Source organism: Dipodomys merriami, unplaced genomic scaffold (assembly GCF_024711535.1).
Source record: "Dipodomys merriami isolate MVZ:Mamm:240054 unplaced genomic scaffold, mDipMer1.0.p SCAF_1116, whole genome shotgun sequence".
NCBI classification, from domain to species: Eukaryota; Metazoa; Chordata; class Mammalia; order Rodentia; family Heteromyidae; genus Dipodomys; species Dipodomys merriami.
In genome coordinates, this window is record NW_027202401.1 from 77,488 (window position 1) to 97,287 (window position 19,800).

The window sequence follows — 19,800 nt, forward strand, 5'->3', positions numbered from 1 at the left end:
AGGCTCTGATGAAGGCTGAGCTGTTTATTTCACTCATCTTATAACTTTCACCAATCTTATAATTTGACTAACCTTGTCACTTTGATTTCACTAATTTTCTATGATACTTGTTGGGTAAATTAATCCGGCAGCGAAGAAAGCACCACACAGTATCCAGGCAGGAAGGGTTTACACGGGCTGAATTGGCAATCTGAGGTTCTGCCTGTGTTTAAGTAGAGAAGGGGGCCAGGTGTGGCACCACCGGAAGCGGATGACCTCAGGGCCCAGGACCCTCCCTAGTTCAGATGGGAGGCCTGACTGGGGACAGCCCAGCTTGTGACCTTGGAGGAGGGGCTAGGAAGGTAGTCTCCAAGTATGCCAGTTACCTAGGTAATTTAGGTACTGGGTGGAGACTTACACAGGGGGTAGGGAGGCCAGAGCCTGCATGGCCAGGGACCTTCCAACTAAAACAAGCATTACTCTCCCTATGCACTCTGACAGGCCAAATGAATGTATAACCCAGTATGTGGTTCTGAAATTGATGGTTCAACAAAACTTTGAGCATTAGAGAACTATTGCAATGTCTTAATACTCAGTCCAAGTGAGGAAACTTAGTGTTTATGGTAACCAGCCTGAAATTAAGTAGCAACATTCTCACTTCTATAGAAGTGATTCTAGCTCTTGTTGCAAAGAACTGAACTATTCCTTTTCTCCATCTTTTAAGTTTATCCGGTACAGCCTGAAACTTGTTCAGGATCTCACTTTGGTGAGATCCTCTTGTTTTGCTGTCCTGAGTCTCTTGGAGCTTGCCTTTCATATTTCTGAATTCCAATAACCAGTTGATTGGTTCCTTCATTTCATCTGATTCATTTAGCTTATCCTGTAGCTGTCTCTCTAGGTCTTCCTGTGTCCATGATGTTTACATCTTCATCTTGATGCTGTGTCTTGTCTGCATCTTCACTGCTGTGGCTAAGGTCATAGAATATCTCGAAAAGCACATCATATTCTGAGTGAAGGCCCTGCCAGTGGCCAGACATTTCTGGAGAGGAGATCCCAAGGCCTTGATTTTCTGTGTCTTGTTTGATCTTCCACCAAGTACTGACAGCTTCTGCATCTGTACTGATGGGAATCAGCTTTTGTTAGAGTATGTTCGACTTTTCCAGAAAACCACATAGACATCCAGGTGCAAAGAACAAAGGTTTATTGCTGGTAAAGTGGCCAGCAAGACCCTGTCTCACAAGCCTGATCCCCAAATTCACTCCTCGAACCTCCAAACCCACGGAAAGGTCTATGCCCCTTACTGCTCCTTAATAAACAGTCCTTGCCTTGTTGGCCATTGAGTCTGGCCTATTCCTTTTCTGTTCTCTATTTTCCCCAACATACAAGAAGCAATCACTTGAATCTCCAGATGTGGAAAAAGAAGCCAATACATTATCTTGCTGTCTTCCAAGTAAAGTCTGCCCTGGGCCATGCAGACACCTGTGCTAGATGCCTCCCTACTTCTAGGCTAAGTTTACGCCCAGTATGGTTACCTAGATAACTGGCTCACCTGGAAGCAGTCACTTGCTCCCTCCTCCAAGGTCACATCCTTGACCACTCCCTGTCACGCCTCCCATCAGACCTGGGGAAGGTCCCAGGCCCAGATCCAGTGTGGCCACACCTCTGCCTTCCTGTCCTGACCTGGGGGTGCGTCTCCCCTTCTTCCACCTGCTTCTGGACCATTCTCGGCAGGGCAGCAATTCGGTAAATAAACTTTCCTTGCCTGAATAGCACATGGTGTGATCTTTATGGGCTACCTAATAAAACCTACTGAATATACCTTACATTCCAGAACCTTCTCTTTTCTAACATTTTTATAGGCAGAAATTTCATGGTTCCAGACAAACTTTTTTTTTTTCTTGCCTGCTTTGGAATCGGCAGTAGCAACTGAAAACTCCATAGATCACCATCAAATGTGCATATAAGCATCTGACAGATAGCAGGTATCTTACAAAAGGTTTGTCAATGGTCTTCAACCTTTCCATACCACAAGGTAGATCTAGCCAGTTTTGCTGTCAAAGGGACCCGGTTCACTCTGAGTTCATGACGTCCATCAGGATATAACTCAACACTCAATCTGTCCTTCAGGTGGACATGGCCAGATAGTACTGTCCTCCTCACATTAGCAGCATATTCTGGAGGTAAGCGTAAAATAAGCTGGCTTTCTCATTCATGAGGAGCATCATCTTTGATTTTACTCATCTTCTGTGACTCTAACCTTTATTGCGCAAAAAGTTGCAGCTATTGCAACAGTTAAAAAGACTAATGTGCTATGAACTGTTACCTTCAATTACAAAGAACTCCAAGTAGAACAGGAGCAAAGTAGAATAGCGGCTAAGCATCCAGTTTGTCTTAATTTTTAATGAATTCCAAGTCTTAGATCAATGAGTCTTTACAAAAGGCCACTATACTCCAATTAAAAGCAACAAGGGGGTAGTTAGAAAAATTGTCTCCCAAGCATGGTCTTAACCTGGAATTTATTGAGGACCAAAGTTACATCTGACAAACTTGTAAGAATCTTCTTCTCTGTGGGCCTGCTGGAAACGTTAGTGATAATCGTTCACAACCATCCCAGGGACCATGTGGAGGCAAGCAGGAACAGGAGAAAGATCATAAGGCTGTATTAGAGGGGCCATATTTCCCGGGAGAGGGAGCACTGGGTATTCATCCCTATCCAAGTGGCAGGTGGGTCTCCAGGCAGGTACTGAGGTAGGTGTGTGCCCAAGTGGGTCTGGATGTAGAGAGGGAGTGGACAGCTGTTTGGCGGGAATCCTAGGGCTGGGTGGAGCTGAGGGACCAGGGGGACAATACCACCAGTTGCAAAAAACCTTGAAAGGGCAAACTGAAATAGCAATTACACAACTATTTTGGTAGTCCTAATTTTTCCTCCTTTTGAAACATTTAAGGACAATTTTACTTTGTCTAGGAAGCCAACCACTTCACAAATTTTTATACAGGGGTCGCTGCTTTTAATCCTTCCCCCCCAAAGCCACTTTAATTTGCATTTAAATGACCCTGAAACACTGGGTAACTCCCATTACCTTTTCCCAGTTTAAAACTAACCAATTGGTTGGCAGTCTGAGCTTTTCCTCTTAAAAAATTGTCATGAGTTTAAAGGTTTTCTAACGCAAGCACTAGCACTCTACCAAGAATCCAAGCTTAGCATCTTTATGCCATTTTAAAAATGCATCCAATTGTAAAATAGCATTGAAACCAAATTACATCGCAGATAAACCTCCTTAAATTGGAAAAGTTTTAAAAGGGGGGTTAAGTACATTCCAAGGGGCAGGTTTAGAAATACCAATCACCCACTTTAACATAAAGGTTTCCAGCGTCCATCTGCAAGGAACAGACACAGGATGAAGATGGGCATATATATTGGACACCTTAAGGTTAGATGAACTGCCTTTGTACCAGTTTACCCTCTTCCACCATGCATGGACTCACCCCAGGGCCTGTCACTGTGCATGGACTGGCTGAGCTCACCTTTTGCCAGAACACCCCTCCCAAAGTTAGACCATTCTTAGTTTGTTCTGTCCTTTTTTGATCTCTGAGAAACCAAGCACTTGGGACAGCCAGAATGGGCCATTTCTTTGGCAGTGCTCAACAAACCTTCACACTTAAATTTGACACTTAGGCCCCAGTTTTAGCAGTGCAGGAAAAGTATCTGCTAAGCCAGATAACTTGATTACAGTGCCAATAGCCTTAAGCATTAACTTTGCAAAAGTCAAGAACCCGTAGAAAACCTTTTTTTGTAGGTCTTGGGGCTTGAACTCTGAGCTTGTGAAGTACCCTGTTTTCGGATGCCCCCTCATAGACCACCAGAGACCACGATCAATGCAAACAGCAAAGAGTGGTTTATTGCAAGCTCGAGCTTGGTCCTCCGCGCACTCGGCAACCAGTGACGCTAAGAGGCCCTGAGCATAGAATCAGCACAGTTTTTTATAGTATTGAACAAACAATTTTAAGGAACTTTTACATAAGAAATTACATGATTGGTTAACATTTAAAGCAAGCTAAGCTGGGCAAATATGATTGTTTGACCTTTACAGAAAAATATCCTTGGTCCATAGCTTGACCAAAAACAGTTATGATTCACACCTGGACCAACAGAATGTATGGCATGTCTCGCCCTGGGCTCTGAAGAACCAGTTGGTCAGAAAATTATGTGGCTTTCCTTGGAACTGAAACTCTTAGCCCTAGGTCACTGGGGGGGGGGCAACACCACTTGGGGGCTAACATCTGCCTTAAGCAAACACCATCTATGGCTCCAAGAACTGTGCATGGCTTTGTCATAAACCCCTAGCATTAGGGCTAAAGTGGGCCATGAGTTAAGTCACAGAACCGAGATGGGGTCTTAAGTAAAATGGAATTGCTTAGGTTTTTCACTTGGGCACTGGCCCTCAGCTCTTCAGCTCAAGGCGAGTGCTCTACCACTTAAGCCACAGTGCCACTTCCAGCTTTCTGATGTTTTATTGGAGATAAGAATCTCACGGAGTTTCCTGCCCGGGGTGGCTTTGAACTGAGCTCCTCATATCTCAGCCACCTGAGTAGCTAGGATTACAGACCTGAGCCACAGGCCTGACTTAGAAAACCTTTTAACTAAAGGTCCTCTCTAAAACAATAATCCTTTCAGAGTTTGGTAACACACCCTAACTTGTTGACCTTCCTTAGAGTTTAAACTTAATCTCATCCATTTTTTATATCATGCTGACAGTTTTTTTAATCTCCAACATGTTTACATATATATACACACAGGTGCACAACACACATACCCTCTTATGCACAGATCTTAAAGCACACAGTTTTGGTACTTCAGGAGACATATTCTAAACATTTACACAATTATACAATATTTAAATAAAATCATTTGTTTTACACAAAAGAAATACCCTAACACAGTAGAGTCTTACAATGCTTTGACAAACAGCAACTGGATGCTTTAGAGTTATTTTAATGTACTGGTGACACATTTTCAATCAGGCAAGTTTAGATGTGTCTTCATATTGAATTCCTTCAACTCTGTCCTTTTCCAGGCCCCGTTTCGATGGTCACAGTAGCTAAGAAAGTCTTTTCATTGATGGATTCCAGAGTGGGGTCATTGCCTTTGTAGCTGCCATTTAAAACTAGAATTCTTTTTCCTGGTGTGGGAATTAGTCTCTAAATGAGTCTGGTCAAGTTTCACTCATCTCCAGAGTCCATCTTTACAACAGCTGGGTACTTGTCAATTATTTCCTTAACAAATGAAGCTCTGGCTTGACTGGCTGCACTGGTTTTCCACCCTTTTCTCTCTCCAGGGAGTCTCTTTACAGCAAGTTTCTTGTATTCATCTTTTTCCCACTTTCGGTGAAAGTCCAAGTTTGTTGCCCTGCTAATAGATGCCATCTTCACACAAAACTCCAAGATGATGCTTTTTTAAAAAACTGGTTACCAATTTTAATGCAATCAGGTGTTTACGCAATAAAACTTTATAAACATTTGCAAACAAAACAACAAATACCACCTTACAACCTTTCTAGGAATTATAGAAAGTAGAGAGGATACCCATGTGGAGATTTTTTCAGTTGGAAGTAAAGATTAGTATTTTAGTCTTTTTGCTTGAACCCCTTCAGCCTCCATCTTCTTCCTCTTCTCAATAATTACACTGATCTTCTTCCACTGCCGATCAAGCTCTGCTTTGCCATTGGTTTCTTTAAGTCGCCTGGTTTTCCGTCCTTCAGACATCTTGATACCATACTGGAATGCAGCCTTGGGCAAAGCTTCCTTATTGCTCATATACGTGCTGTATTCCTCCTGGGTATCAAAGTCCCAGCGGCCTAAGGGGCCCTTCTTGTTACCCCGGTCCATTTTGCTATAATCCACCTCCTCGTCACTATCCACTGCCACGTCATCCATCGTGGCAGGATAGCACTCTGCATAACTGTTAGACATGCCAAAGAAATCACCCAGCTGCTTTTTGTCTTCTGGCTTCTTCAATGCCTTCCCAACTGGCAGACCCTGCAAACTTTTCATTGATTGACTTGATCAAGTCTTGGGCAGACCCAGGTCCTTTGTCAACTTCCATGGGCTCAACATCCGCTTTTGGCTTCTCAAAATAGCTGTGCCTCTTTTCTTGCTCCCTCTCCTGATCTCGTTCTCTCTCCCAATCCTGGTCCAGGTCTCTGTCTGGCTCTCGTTCACCATATCTCTCTTGCTGCTTGTCCCGAGGTGTCTTGGTTGTGGAGAAAACATAGTCCCCAATGTCCTCAAAAATGTTCATGTCAGCCTCAGGAGGCTTCTTCTCTTCCATCTTCCCTTTATCCTTCTTCTTGAGCTTCTTGTTTCGGGTACCCAGCCTCAGGTATGAAAGGATCTGAGTGAGTTTGCTGATGACAGTGTCATTTGTTGTCAGCGTGGTCTGGGCCTCCATGGTTGGGCAATCAGCCTTGCTACGGATAAGTGTGTTGGGAATATCTGTGTCCCCATACTCATCCTCCAGGTCCACCAGATAGGCCATGCGCCCTGGCAAGAACAGCTCATTCCGCTCATCGGCTTTGCTCTTAAAAAGCGTATGATAAACATTGTGGCCAAGACGAGTTTTAAATTCAATTTTGTTCTCAGGATCCTCATCTTTCTTGGTTTCCTTTTGAGGTTTCTCCATCAATTCCTCTTCCTCTTTGCTGGCAATCTCAGCTCGTACCTTTTGAAGAAGAGCAAAATCCAAGCCTTTCACCAAGTGGGTGTGCTCCATGTCACCACCCAAAAATTTGGACTCCTGGATCACCTGTCTTCTCTTCTCTGCAGCTGATTTGTCCACCTCTGCTGTGGGGCCCACAGCCCTATAGTTGGCTGCAGTGCTAATCGGCTTGGTTTCCTCATAATCTTTGTTCACACCATCTCTTCGTTCCTTGGCAAGGTCCCGGTACTTCTCTGCTAGCTCGCTCTCTCTCTCAATTTCTTGTTGGCGTAACTTAGCATAATAACTTTTCTTTTTTCTCCTTCGGGCAGCTGGATCTTCATCCTCATTGCACTCTCTTGACATCTCATGGTGACATGACTTAGAAGGTAGTGCAGAGGTAGGTGCAGCCCTTGGGGTCATGAAAAGTTTCCTGAAATCTTCATTGGTGAGTTTTGATTGGAAAGGATCATCCACATCATGGCCATCTGGAGCCAAAGGGTGGGAGAACGGTTCACTGTCCCATTCCGGCATTTTGTCCGCAGTCTTTCCACAGAAGCAAGCACCAAATCTCCAAGATGATGCTTTGAAACAAAAGACAATTAAGAGCTTATTAGGGAACTTTTTTCCTTTGTTCTAATGGTCCAAGTATGAGCAATTTTCAATCTGACTTGGAAGCTTTTTCGGTACTAATGAACCAATACTTTGCGAAGGTCTAGACTTCTACTGCTTTCAGTTAATGGTTACAAGAAACCAAAGAACATAGCTTATGGTAGTGTCTCAAATTTCCATGTATCATTGGTCATCTTTAAAGTGCCTAGTCTTGGGTTTATAGCTGAAAGGATCTTACCTCAAAGGGCCACGCAGACAAAGTCACGTAGATTGTGGGAACTTGGCCTTGTCAGCTCTGCTGGTAATAGACCTTTCTACTCCAAGGGAAAAGGAAAATGCCTTGGTGTGTCTTTGAAGACTCTTATTTATATAGTGATGAGGCAGGAAGTGGGAGGGCCCCACCTGCCCCACCTGCCCCAGACATAAAGTCATCAAGGGCCCTGTTTAGGTCTGGGAGGGGCCTTTTGTTGACTTAGAAAGCTACTTGCAAGAGAGGCCAGGAGAAGTCCTTCACACTCTTTCTGTCCCATCCTAGGATAAACTGATTCTGGAAGAGTAAACACTGATACAGCCACCAAAACTTTCAGGCACACAATTGAACTTTAAGCCAGAGTCCTTTTTAGAGAAGGGAATATTCGCTTCAATTATGTTGAGTATGAGAATCTAACTAGAACTAGGTATAAATTTGAGACTGATACACTTAAGTAACTGGCATTGACAGAAGTTGACATCCAAAGGTAGAGACTGCTGATAAAACTCAGACTTTAGACTAGTTTGTAAAAATGATAAGAATGCAAAGATGCAAGAATGTTATTGACTCTGCTCAAAGGTGTTTATCCTTGGCTCATTGAATCTACTAGCTTTATAATGTGAAAAGTCTTCAGTGCTGCTGCAGGAAATACTGGAAAGTCAAATCTTGCCTAGTGATGGCTTTGTCTCTAATTGGATTTGTACTGATGAGAACAGAGTAAAACTCATGATCCAAAGGCATGAAAAGGTGGAATATGAGTAGGTAATGTCATATGAATCTGAACATCCTCTGAGCCACAAATGCCCACCCTCTAGTCTGGCCATTAACACTCTGAAGGTCTTTCTCCAGTATCCAAAAGGAATGACTCCACCCCCCTAACAAATACACACACCCACAAAGGCCAACATAGGCCAAAATTAGGCCCATCACAGAAAGGCTCAGTAACTCTTCTTGGTGGAATCACAGCCAAGAAGCCCATCACAGCCGCCATCTCCTCCTCCTCAAATGTCAGTCCTCCTCCACTCTCCTGTTCTTCTCCTTTTGTTTCTTTCTTGTATGCTTTAGCCTTTTCTTCCTGAGTTTCTTCATCCTTTGCTCAAAATCATAATCCTTCAGCTGGTCTTCCATCTTATTGACCAACCTCAAAGCCTTTCTTCACCTGATCCGGGATAGAACGTTCCACATGCATCGTCATGCCCAGGTTCCGTTGATTCTTTCCATTCATATGATCCAGGAAGTTGATGGAGTCTCTCACCACAGTCACAGACATTGCAGTAATATCCTCCCATCTCAGATGGTGGGGTTGTCTTGGTCATGACATTTGCAATCCAATCTTGGGAAGACGAGCCCACTTTATAGTCTCTGTTACTGAAACTCCCTCTTGATTGGCTGCCCTGGTTTTCCATCCTTTTCACTCTCTCCTGTGAGTCTTAGTTTCTTGTATTCCTCTTTGTCCCACTTTCAAAGAAAGTACACATTTTTTAATATAGAAAAATGCTTTATTTAAAAATAAGGATCTTTTCAAGAACAGAAAAATTTTATAGACAGGTAATTTAGCTTAGAAACAGTCAAACACACAAAAAATCCAGACTTAGAAATTATGATTTGTAATATATACAATACTGGTGCTGAGCAATAGTTTAAATGTAGAATGCTTTTAATCCCATCACATTTAAACAATTATTAAAACCAGTTCTTTGGACTAAAATGTCTGAATTCCTTTCTCTTATATTCTGCCCTTCCCAGAAGATACAGAAATGGCAGCAGCTAGGCAGTATAATTGTGTGCCTATGATTAAAAAAACATCTGAACTTTTTTTCTTTTCCTATTCTTTGAAATTGATTCTTATGTGACAGCAAGCCTGGTCCTATTTGCTTGGGTATCTTTTTTTCCCTTTGGTCAGTTGTGGGGCTTGAACTCTGGGCCTGGGGGCTGTGTCTCATCTCTTCAGCTCCAGGCCAGTGCTCTACTACTGGAGCCACAATGCCACTTCCGGTGTTCTGAGTGGTTTATTGCAGACAAGGGTCTGAAGGACTTTCCTGCCTGGGCTGGCTTTGAACCACAATCCTCAGATCTCAGCCTCCTGAGGAGCTAGGATCACAGGGCCTCAGCCACCAGCGCCTGGCTGCCAGCTGCCTTCAATTTAAAAACAGAAGTTCTCTAAGGGCAAGGAGCCTGTGCTACCAGGATAGCAGCACAAGCCTCAGGGGTGATGATCCTAAGTTACCAACACTCAACAGGATGTTGCTCTCTTAAGACAGCACTAGGAATAGCTATCAGCCAATTTTTGTCAGTGTCCTTCTGAAATACTTCAAGCCATTTAAACAACTAACATAGATTTATAAAGCAGGAGAAATAGCTTATCAGACTAAAGTGCTATTAGCGACTATACTCCAGAGGCTGTTGAGATTTCATAATCGAACACTTTTTAAACTATATTGTCATTACTAATATTTTAATACAGTCACTGCTTCTCAGACTGGGGAACTCTAGGTATCTTCCTGTAGTGTCCATTTTTCCCCCTAAATATTTGGAAAGGTTTCATTTTTTTTTTATAATCCTAAGTTGTGTTTTTTTTGGATCCACAAGCAAAATCTTTTAAAGACACTTTTATGCCCTGACTTCTAAGGAGATTTCAGTAGTAACATCTGTGTATGTATGAAATATCAACAGTGATTTCTGCGGGTGTGGCCAGGTCCTTTGTGTGAACATCAATTCAGACCCATGGCTCATTCTTGATTCCAGCTTCAGAAATAATGTAATTCTTTTGTAATTCTTTTCTGTCTATACTGATGAGGAAGTATGTCAAGGAGAAGATGTTTGGACTTTTATTTTACATTGTTTAGTAATTACAAGGATGTTACAATCAAGTTTACTGCTTACAACTAAAAATATAGAACATTAAAAAAAAGTGGAATTCATGAAGCAAAGATTAGAATGCATTCCTCTGAAAGTGCTGGGCACAGTAATTGGGAGACATTTTATTCTTTGAGTATACATTAAATCACAGTATCCTTGTTCTTTGTCACCCTTTTAGTTGAACTGGCAAGTATATGGTATCTTTCTTATTCATTACTTTGTTTTCTCTGGGCTCCAAACCCAGTAAGAAATTCTTTCTTGACACCAAAGAGATCGTTTCAATAATGTCATATGGGGATAAATACAAACTGCCCAGTTTCAATAACGTCATATGGGGATAAATATAAACTGCCCAGCAACAAGAATGTCAAGTAGAAAGTCAATGATCATTCTTTAACACCTATAAAGAACAAAATGAAGTTACCAATGAAATGCTATGAGGCAAACTTACAAACTTTATTTGAACAATGATTTGATTACATAAGACCTTACAAGGGAAACATGGTACATCAAGTTGTCAACTAACAGTAAATACAGTTAAACATGACTTCATATCAACCACGATCCTAGGTAACTGAAAGGCTATTCCCATTAATCCCACAATTTGAGACCATTCCAAGTGCAAGTGATGACCTTTCACAAGGTGAACTCCAGTCTCCAAATCTTTAACTGCCACCTCCAGAGTTAAGTCCACTGCCAGCCAGGGCCTGGTCAGAAAGTCCAAGTTTTTTATCCACTGCCGGACACCATCTTCACACAGAAGTCCAAGATGATGCTTTAAACACAGGAAATATGTAGTATCTCAACAGGGAACCTTATTTCCTTGGTTCTAATATTCCAAGCATGAGCAATTTTTAGTTTGACTTGTAACCATGAACGAAAAGCAACAGAAGTCTAGACCTTCTCCAAGTACTGGGTCATCAGTACCTACAAATCTTCCAAGAGAGAAATCGAAGCATATAGCTTGAAGGTTCGTGTCTCAAATTTTCATCTTTTTTTTTTTTGGGGGGGTGAACATTTATTTACAAAGCATCCAGAAATGTGTAGTGTATTAACATCTTTAAAAAAACAGCTACTGAATACAGGGTTATTCACAAGTTTTATGATGGGAAGTAAACTGCAATAAGGATTTCAGATAATCAAAGAACATCTTTTTTCTAGAAATGTCAGTAATATGTCTACCATGGTTATAAGCAGAAAAACTAAAATCTTAAAAATACATTTTTAAAAGAGAAACTTTTTAAGACTATAATTATCCTTGGGGAAATGGGATAATTTTTTTCCTTAGAAAGCTGATCTGAAAAAACAAACACATGAGTATGTCTTCATTTAAGTACATGCTTCAAACTAGATTTTTAAAATGTGAATTAGGATTTCCAGAGCTTTAGAAGTCCATCTTCACTGTAGGTAACAATCAAATTCTGATGAGGATGATGTGCAATCCCAATCACATCCTTCTCGTGAACTGTCAAAGTTCTCTCCAGTTTGCCAGTGACTGTGTTAAAGCAGTAGAGCACAAAGTCTTCCCCCACACAATAGATCCATTCACCAGGAGGAGAGAGAGCACAGCAAAGTCACCACCTTCTCTCTTACCAGAGCTGAAGCTTCTGACAATCTGGCCTTGCATGTTCATGATGACCACAGTGTTTGATCGGTTGCATACCACAAAGTGTTCTGGGTTTTTAGGAAGCAGGATCACATTGTTGACAGTAATGTCTGTCCCCGAAGTCCTGCCCAAGTATTTCAAGGTATTTGAGCATTCAATTTTCTTCATATTCCAGATCTTTACAGTGCCATCAGAGGAAGCACTGATAATATAATGTCCATCTTGTGTAAATGTTGCTTCATTAACGAAGGAGGAATGACCACGAAATTCCTTTAGGGTTTTCCCAGATTTTAAGCCATGAAATCTGATTAGTCCAAAAAGACACTAAGGATCTGACTGCTGTCTTTGGAAAAGCTCAGACAGTGACACCTTTACTATGTGCCCTTTCAAACCTCCTTAAACACTGTCCACTCTGAATCTTCCACAATTGATCTTTCCATCTTGGGCCTCAGTTGCTAACATTTCTGTATCTCTGCTAAAACACATGCAGAGGACAGCATGGTCCATCATCATGAAGTTATCCTGTGCCTGGTACTTAAGATCCTTCCTGATTTTTCCAGTCATAAAGTTCCATACTTCAATAAATCCATCAACAGACCCAGTGACCAGATACTGACCATCTGGAGAAAATCTAGCACATTCCACGTGTGACTTCTGACCAAACTTAATATGCCTGCTCAGCTGTGTAGGAAACTTTTCTTCCTCCACATCTTTGACAGCTGCTTTACCTCGAAACAGATCTATGGTGGGACCAGGCGGGAGCAACCCTTGGTGCTGCTGCCACTTCAGAGCTTGGCCCAGCAATGCCAAGAGACGAGATGGAGGCTCCACACTGACTTCGCCAGCTAAGGCTTGGGCAATGGCTGCTCTTCTTTTCTCTTTGCTGCTTCCTTCTGGGTATGCCTCACCAGGATCAAAGTAAGGCCTGGCCAAGAGGTTCTCCAGATGAATGTACCGCTCCGGCTGGGTCTTTTTTTTTTTTTTGAGACTTCTGAAAGCTTTATTGAAGTCAGGCACCAAGGGACAGGTCACGGTTTTTCTATCTATGAGGTTGCGGTGCATGCTGGACTGAACCCTGGACTACCTCCCCCGGCTAGTTATTGCTGGCCCAGGAAACAGGCCATGGGGTCATCTGGCCTCTGACGTTTCACTCTGTAGGCCTCCATTTCCTCCTCCGTGGGCTCTCGAGTTTCATATACACTGTTGTATGGCCGCTTTCTCTCGTCAATTTGTAAGATCTCCTTGACATGGAGCAGGCGGGCCTCCTCGGCGTTCAGTGCCTTCTTCAGTTTCTCCTGTTTCTTCTCTTCGTCATCACTGTCAGAGCTGCTCTTCCGGTGCTTCTTTTTCTTTAGTTTTTCGTGGTGCATCTTCACGAGCGTCTGTGGTTTCTTCACCGACTCTTCACCAGTCTCATCACTTATCACGCACCCCTGGGCATTAGCAGTCTCCTTCCCAGCTTCTCCAGTGCAGTAGGAATACTTGAAGAACGAGTGACAGCATTTGTATCCCCATCGGCCTTCTTTCCAGTAAGATCCCCAGATGTGCGTGTGGTTGTGGATCTTCACGTCCTCTTCATACTTGGAGCAGGCCACGGCCCGCTCCTGCCCCTTGATGACCGCCCCATGCCGTGAGTACTCCACATAGTCTTCCGTCTGGGCTAAGAGCAACTCAGAGGGAGGAGCATCCAGATGTTCTTGGCCGCCATACTTTTCCAGGCTGCTTTCTTTCTGCTGTTCTTTGAAGTCTTCCTTCTTGACTTTGAAGGATTTATACAACAGCTCCAGCTTCGTGGGATCTGCCTGCAGGTGCACCTCCGAGCCCTTGTCATACGCCTCCCAGGCAAACAACTGTGTCTGAGCCATGGAAATGGTATCTCCTGTGTATCTGACGAAGTTATCGCCTGCATAACTCACTTCATCTGGATTCTTCCCTGCATTGGCGTAGGGATTTTCTCTCATCGCTCTAGTTTTGGGATCATAGTAGGCAGAATTTGGATCTAAATTTCTCAAATATTTTGCAATATCTTCTCGAATCCTTAGATTCCGGACTGTAATTCGCCTCTTAGAGTCAAAATTCTGTCCGGGCATGTCAATATCATCTGCATATTTATCTTCATCCTCATCTTCACTGTTGTGATCTTTTTCCGTCTGAGAATTTGGTTCCTCTTCTCCCCACTGATGTTTTGGAGAATTAGCCTGTTCCACTAATTTTCCTGAGGCTAATTCTTGTAATTTCTGGGCTTTCAGCATTCGTTTTGCCAGGTCAACTTTGGCATACTCTTCCACAATTTTCATGTGTTCCTCTGGATTGTAGCCATTCCAGCGATCTCTCTTCCCGTCATAGTCAAACGTGAGCTGAGGCTGGACGTGCTCATCTGGCGCTATGTTAGTCCCAGTAAACTTGGCCCCAACTCGTCTGGGTCTCTCAAAACAGTCCTTCTTCTTGTGCGTCATGGCCCCGCAGTTCTCACAGGTGCCTTTGCGGTACTTGGTGGTTATGGAATTCTCTTTTACACCCCTCTTGTACCATTCTCCAGATGAACTGAACTGCTTCTGTTTCTCAGGTTGTGGCCTCTGGTGCTTTAAGGTGGGTCTTTTCGATGGATCGATGTACCATGGTACTGAAGAAATATACTGAGGGATGTGTGGATTGATATCTTTTCCTTCTTCATCCACTTCTGCAGGAGCATTACCCAGCTTCCGCTGTTCTTCTAGCTCCTTCTTCTTCCTCCAGTCCTCTCGGGTCATCTTCTTTGGTTCCTCTAAACTCAGTTCTTTGGACCCCGACAGGGGCGTGGCATTAACTGTATCCACAGCTGCCGAAGACATGGTAAACTGGCTTCAGTATTAAAACAATAGAATGTGTCAGGTAGGTGGTACACACAATCCTGGTCCTCAGGAGGCTGGAACAGAATGGGGAGTTTTAGGCTTGTCTGGGGCTACATAATGAGTTTGAGGCCTGCTTGACTTAAACAGACCCCAATCAGGAGCTCCCCACGCAACCGCTCGCTGACAGACCAGTAAACCCAACGGCCACTATGAATGTCAGCCACGAAACTCTTGATGCTGTCCACTGTATTCAGAGAGACGGCAGCCTCATCTTATAAGGTAGCCAAGGCCCGATGTAAACAGCTCTCCTTCAGGTACTGCAGGATCAGACGGATCACATCGGAAGACTCGATTTCCATGGACATCGAGGTATCTTTCCCAAACAGGCCTGGCTTCCTTTTTAGCTGCTGCCGAGTGCAAGTCACCGATTGTCCTCTTAGAAAGCGCCCAGTCTTGTGTTGATGGCCGGAAGGAACTTACCCCCAGAAGACCACGCAGACAGTGTCCCTGGAGAGAGGTTTATCTCCAGCAGAGCTGACAAGGCCACAAGTCCACGAAGGGAAAAGGAGAATGGCTCCAGCTTGCCTTTGACTCCTATTTATACAGTGCTGGGCAGGAGGTGGGACCTGCCCCACCTGCCCCACCTGCCCCACCTGCCCCACCTGCCCCACCTGCCCCACCTGCCCCACCTGCCCCACCTGCCCCACCTGCCCCAGAGATAAAGTCATCAAGGGCCCAGCTTAGGTCTGGGAGGGGCCTTTTGCTGACTTAGAAAACTTCTTGCAAGAGAGGCCAGGAGAAGTTATTCACACTTTCTGTCCCATCCTAGGATAAACTGATTCTGGAAGAGTAAACATTGGTGCAGCCACCAGAACTTTCGGGCACACAATTTGACACTAAGCCAGAGTTCTTCTTAGAGAAGGGAATATTCTCTTCAATTATGTTGAGTATGAAAATCTAACTAGAACTAGGTATCAATTTGAGACTGATACAATTAAATAACTGGTATTGACAGAAGTTGACCTCCAAAGGTAGAGACTGCTGATAAAACTCAGACTTTAGACTAGTTTCTAAAAATGATAAGAATGCAAAGACACAAGAATGTTACTGACTGTGCTCACAAAGGTGAGTTTATCCTTGGCTCATTGTCATATTATAAACCTAGTAGATTCAAAGTCTTCAGTGCTCCTGCAGGAAACACTGGAAAGTCAAGTCTTGCCTAGTGATGGTTTTGATTCTAATTAGATATATATTGATGAAAGCAGAGTAAAACTCTTCATGATCCAAAGGCACAAAAAGGTGGAATATCAATAAGTGATGTGCTGTGAATCTGTACATCCTCTGAGCCATCTATTAACAGTAACTCAAACCAATCTGAAGGAAAAGCCAACAGGAGAAAGTATTGTATAAAGAAAGCATGCCTTGAGCAGTACCCCATGCATACAGAGAAAAATAGAATTTAAATCAATCAGAATGCCAAAGCTAAAGCATTAGGGTTGGGCCTACTATGTCTCCACTTTGAACATAAACCTGATTAAGCATCAGATCAACCATGCTTTCCTTTTTTACATTCTTACATACCACATTATTACAATTTGTAACCTAACAGACCTAGGAAGCTGACTGTGACATTAAAGAAGTATTTTTGGAAAAGTGACCATGAATATCCATGGAACTTGTTTGACCTCATTAGAGCAGAAGGGTTAATGGGTCCAGTTCAGGCTCAGTCCAGAGCTGTGGCTGCTACAGCGGGGCACAGGCTGAAGCTGGATACAGATCCTGCACTTGGTGAATTTCTTTCATGCCAGCTGGATCCCTAGTTGGGGCAGCTATCCTCTGCAGGTTTATTTTCCCTGTCTAAAGGTCCCCATTAGTCAGAAGTCGGGTATTCCAAGAAAGCTGGCCATCCTGACCTTCCTGTGTTCAGTCTTCACACTGCTCTGTGCTACAACAGGGGCAGAGCCTGTGGGCTACATTGCTGGCTCCCTTGAAAGCTACTGTGCAGTGGGTCTGGCTAGGAAAGTGCAATGTTGGAAGCTATTTGGGTACTTGAACTTGACGTGGCATCTTGCACCTGGATGGGATGGGTATCAGTGTCTCTTCAGGCCTGCTTATCCGTCCAGGGGCATCTTCCTGTTATGGGGTCAGGGGGAGGGGATTCCACATTTCTCCCGGTGGGGATATTACATCCCACTGGACTCCACCACGCAGAGACAGCCTCATGTAAAAAGATGAATTTATTGGGCAAGTGGCTAGCTGACCTGCCAGGCATGCAGCACAAACTCGGGAGCTGTGACTGTGACCCCAAGCAATCCTCAACCTGGGGCTTTTAAGGGGTAAGTTGCATAGTTTCATAGACAAGCCAGGCAAGGCAGGTTTGGCACATTTTACTTGGTTGTAGTTATCTGACCTTTAAATTCATTTGTTCTTTATGGTAAATATCATACGTCATAATTGGCAATAGGCTGTCCACCGTGGGACCACTCTGTGGTGGTCTTTAATTGGTGGTCTTAAGGCCCTGTTACTGAGGCAAGCAAGGTTAACAGAAGCAAAACATAGCCTTGAGTCACAGGATCATAGGCAAAACATAATCTTGGTCAGTATGATTAATAACTGTCAATGCTATTGACACTATTACAGAGCTTTTATTTATTATAAGCTCCTGACTAATGCAGCAACTCAGTGCTGCTGGTAAAAAGCCTCAAGGTTATCCGCAGCCTTCTGCAAGGCTGCTAGCTTGGGGTTTTTCTAACTTGATGCCACTGAATAGCAACTCAGCAACTCAGACATTACATTCCTCCTACAAGTGGACTGTTAGTTGATTCTTTTGGTTCTGTAGCTTCTGACCATTCTAGTCTCTGATGCATCCTCCTTTTCTTCACTACTTGCATTCTACAAATCCTTTCCCTATATAAAATAATTCAAACCACTTTGAATCCAGCATTCTCCTGGAACTGACCAGTATATGGAGAAAGTTCTTAGATTAAGCAGCATTTTTAAAAAAACATTTTAACATATTTTTCTCTTCCGTACCTGAGAGAAATGGGATCCTCTTGAAATAGATTTCTGGGCATCTTGGATGCCTGTATGAGCTGCTACTTTAACTGACTTCCTGGTTCTATGCTGCCAGAGCCATTCTGTTCTCTATAGAATGCTATGGCTTGGGTCTACCATAGGCACCCTTGTCACTGGGATGTGGGAGTTTTCGGGCCTTTGTTGATAGGAGAGGGGTTATACTGATCTTGGATCTGCCATAGAACACGTGTGTACTAGGCTTTGTGCAAAACTAGAAAGCTCTGCTACTTAGCTGGGGAGTAGCATTTGCAAGTATATTACCTCCTGCTCTAATCCAGAGACTTGCCAAAGCATAGGAGGTACAAGGTGTAAGTGCCAGGTGTAAGAACTAGTCGGAGTCCTTTCCATGCCACAAATCTATGGCTGCAATAAATGCAATGTGGCCAACTTCAATAAAAGGTTACCACTTGTTCACATGCCTGTGGTTTTGAAGCCACCAGCAGGTTGAATATTTTTGCTATTGATAATGGGGTAGGCCATTGCTGTACAGGAACTCGATCGTGAGAAACAGAAGCTAGCACTTAAAAGACCAAATTGCAAGTCTTTATTGGAGAGTAGGTGGACTGCTGGTGGACTCTTGTCTCAAAGACCAGCAGTTCTGAATGCAGCTAACACAAAGCTTATAGAGCCTCCAAAGCAAAGCAGTTGTATAGAATTTATCCTAACAAAAGTAGCAACAGCAAAGAAAACCAACAAAGGAAACTTATACCTAATACAGGTGTCAAATATAAGCAAAAGCAAATCCCATGTGGCCACAAGGGAAATCGAAGACCAATTATCTAAGGAAGTAAGTTTTCTAGAACTTGACACATTTGTAAACCAAAGGATGTAAGAATGTCCTTTATCAAGGCATATTGCTTAGACTCAGTCTTCTTCCTTCAGTGATAGTTGTTCAAATCCTAAGGCCATAAGTCTTCTTAGCTTTACCGGCTCTGCCATCATAATCTTGTAGAACTTGAAGGTGGTGAAATGACTCCAAGGTTAAAGGATTACAATCTCCCTGATAAGGACCGAGGAGTGTATTCTCCTAGGCAATAGATTCAAAGTACCCAATTCAGATGGTGAGTAAAGACATCATAGCTGGCCCAGAAGCTATGAATTTCAGTTGGCTTAAGTTTGTGATAGTACAATATGGTGAAGAGATTTCATCTCACTTTTGAAGGAGGCATTCTAGTAATTCAGAGGATGGGCACCATGCCATTTTCTTTTGTGAATATCATTGGCCTTATTCTTGGCTCTGGGAAGAAAAAATGCTAAGGGGATTCCTCTTGGTATTCCTATCCTGATCACTTTTGTTCATTGGGTCAGGGCTGCCCTTTAAGTTCTCAGGGTATACATTCATCCTGATTAGGTACTTGGGGACTAGGAAATGACCACAGAGTTCTTCTAGATAAATGTTAGAGCTTCTAGAAGGGCCCTTGTTTCTTGCTACGCACCTTCTTGTCCCTCTCATTCTATCAAGGGGATTACTAGCTTGAGATCCTCTTGACAATGGTGGTAGTTCAGATTCTACAGATCTGTTTTCCTCGTATTTTTCTGGTCAGCCAAGGAAATGGGCATAGTTCCCTGCCAGAGGGTGTGGGAATATCGTTGGACATGACAGATCCTTTCATGCATCTGTTTTAATTCATCAGTCTAGGAGATATCAACCAGAGAAGCCTTACAGATAAGAAATTATATAATTATTGGAATGGGCTAAGCTATGTATGTATGTCAACACTGGTGAAACAAGTTTGAAATCACATGTAATTGTGTGAACCTATATAAGCTTCTCCATGTGAAGTTTCTGGCCTACTACCCAGTATGCTTGGTCAGTGGGTCAAATGTCTGCCCGATATCAGTTTCCTGGTTTGGGATTACTGCAGGAAATCTGGACTAGGTTTGTACATATGCA

General features: G+C 43.2%; 5 pseudogenes; all 5 read right to left on the reverse strand.

Annotated features, from left to right (window-relative positions):
* Positions 1 to 639: 639 nt before the first annotated feature.
* On the reverse strand, positions 640 to 2,220 carry LOC138822518 (transcription initiation factor TFIID subunit 7-like; annotated as a pseudogene).
* A 3,375-nt stretch (positions 2,221 to 5,595) lies between these two features.
* Positions 5,596 to 7,207, reverse strand: LOC138822517 (protein Red pseudogene; annotated as a pseudogene).
* A 1,151-nt stretch (positions 7,208 to 8,358) lies between these two features.
* On the reverse strand, positions 8,359 to 10,725 carry LOC138822519 (zinc finger matrin-type protein 2 pseudogene; annotated as a pseudogene).
* Positions 10,726 to 11,761: 1,036 nt separating this feature from the next.
* LOC138822520 (WD40 repeat-containing protein SMU1 pseudogene) lies at positions 11,762 to 13,062 on the reverse strand (annotated as a pseudogene).
* A 35-nt stretch (positions 13,063 to 13,097) lies between these two features.
* Positions 13,098 to 14,831, reverse strand: LOC138822521 (pre-mRNA-splicing factor SLU7 pseudogene; annotated as a pseudogene).
* Between the last annotated feature and the right edge of the window lie 4,969 nt (positions 14,832 to 19,800).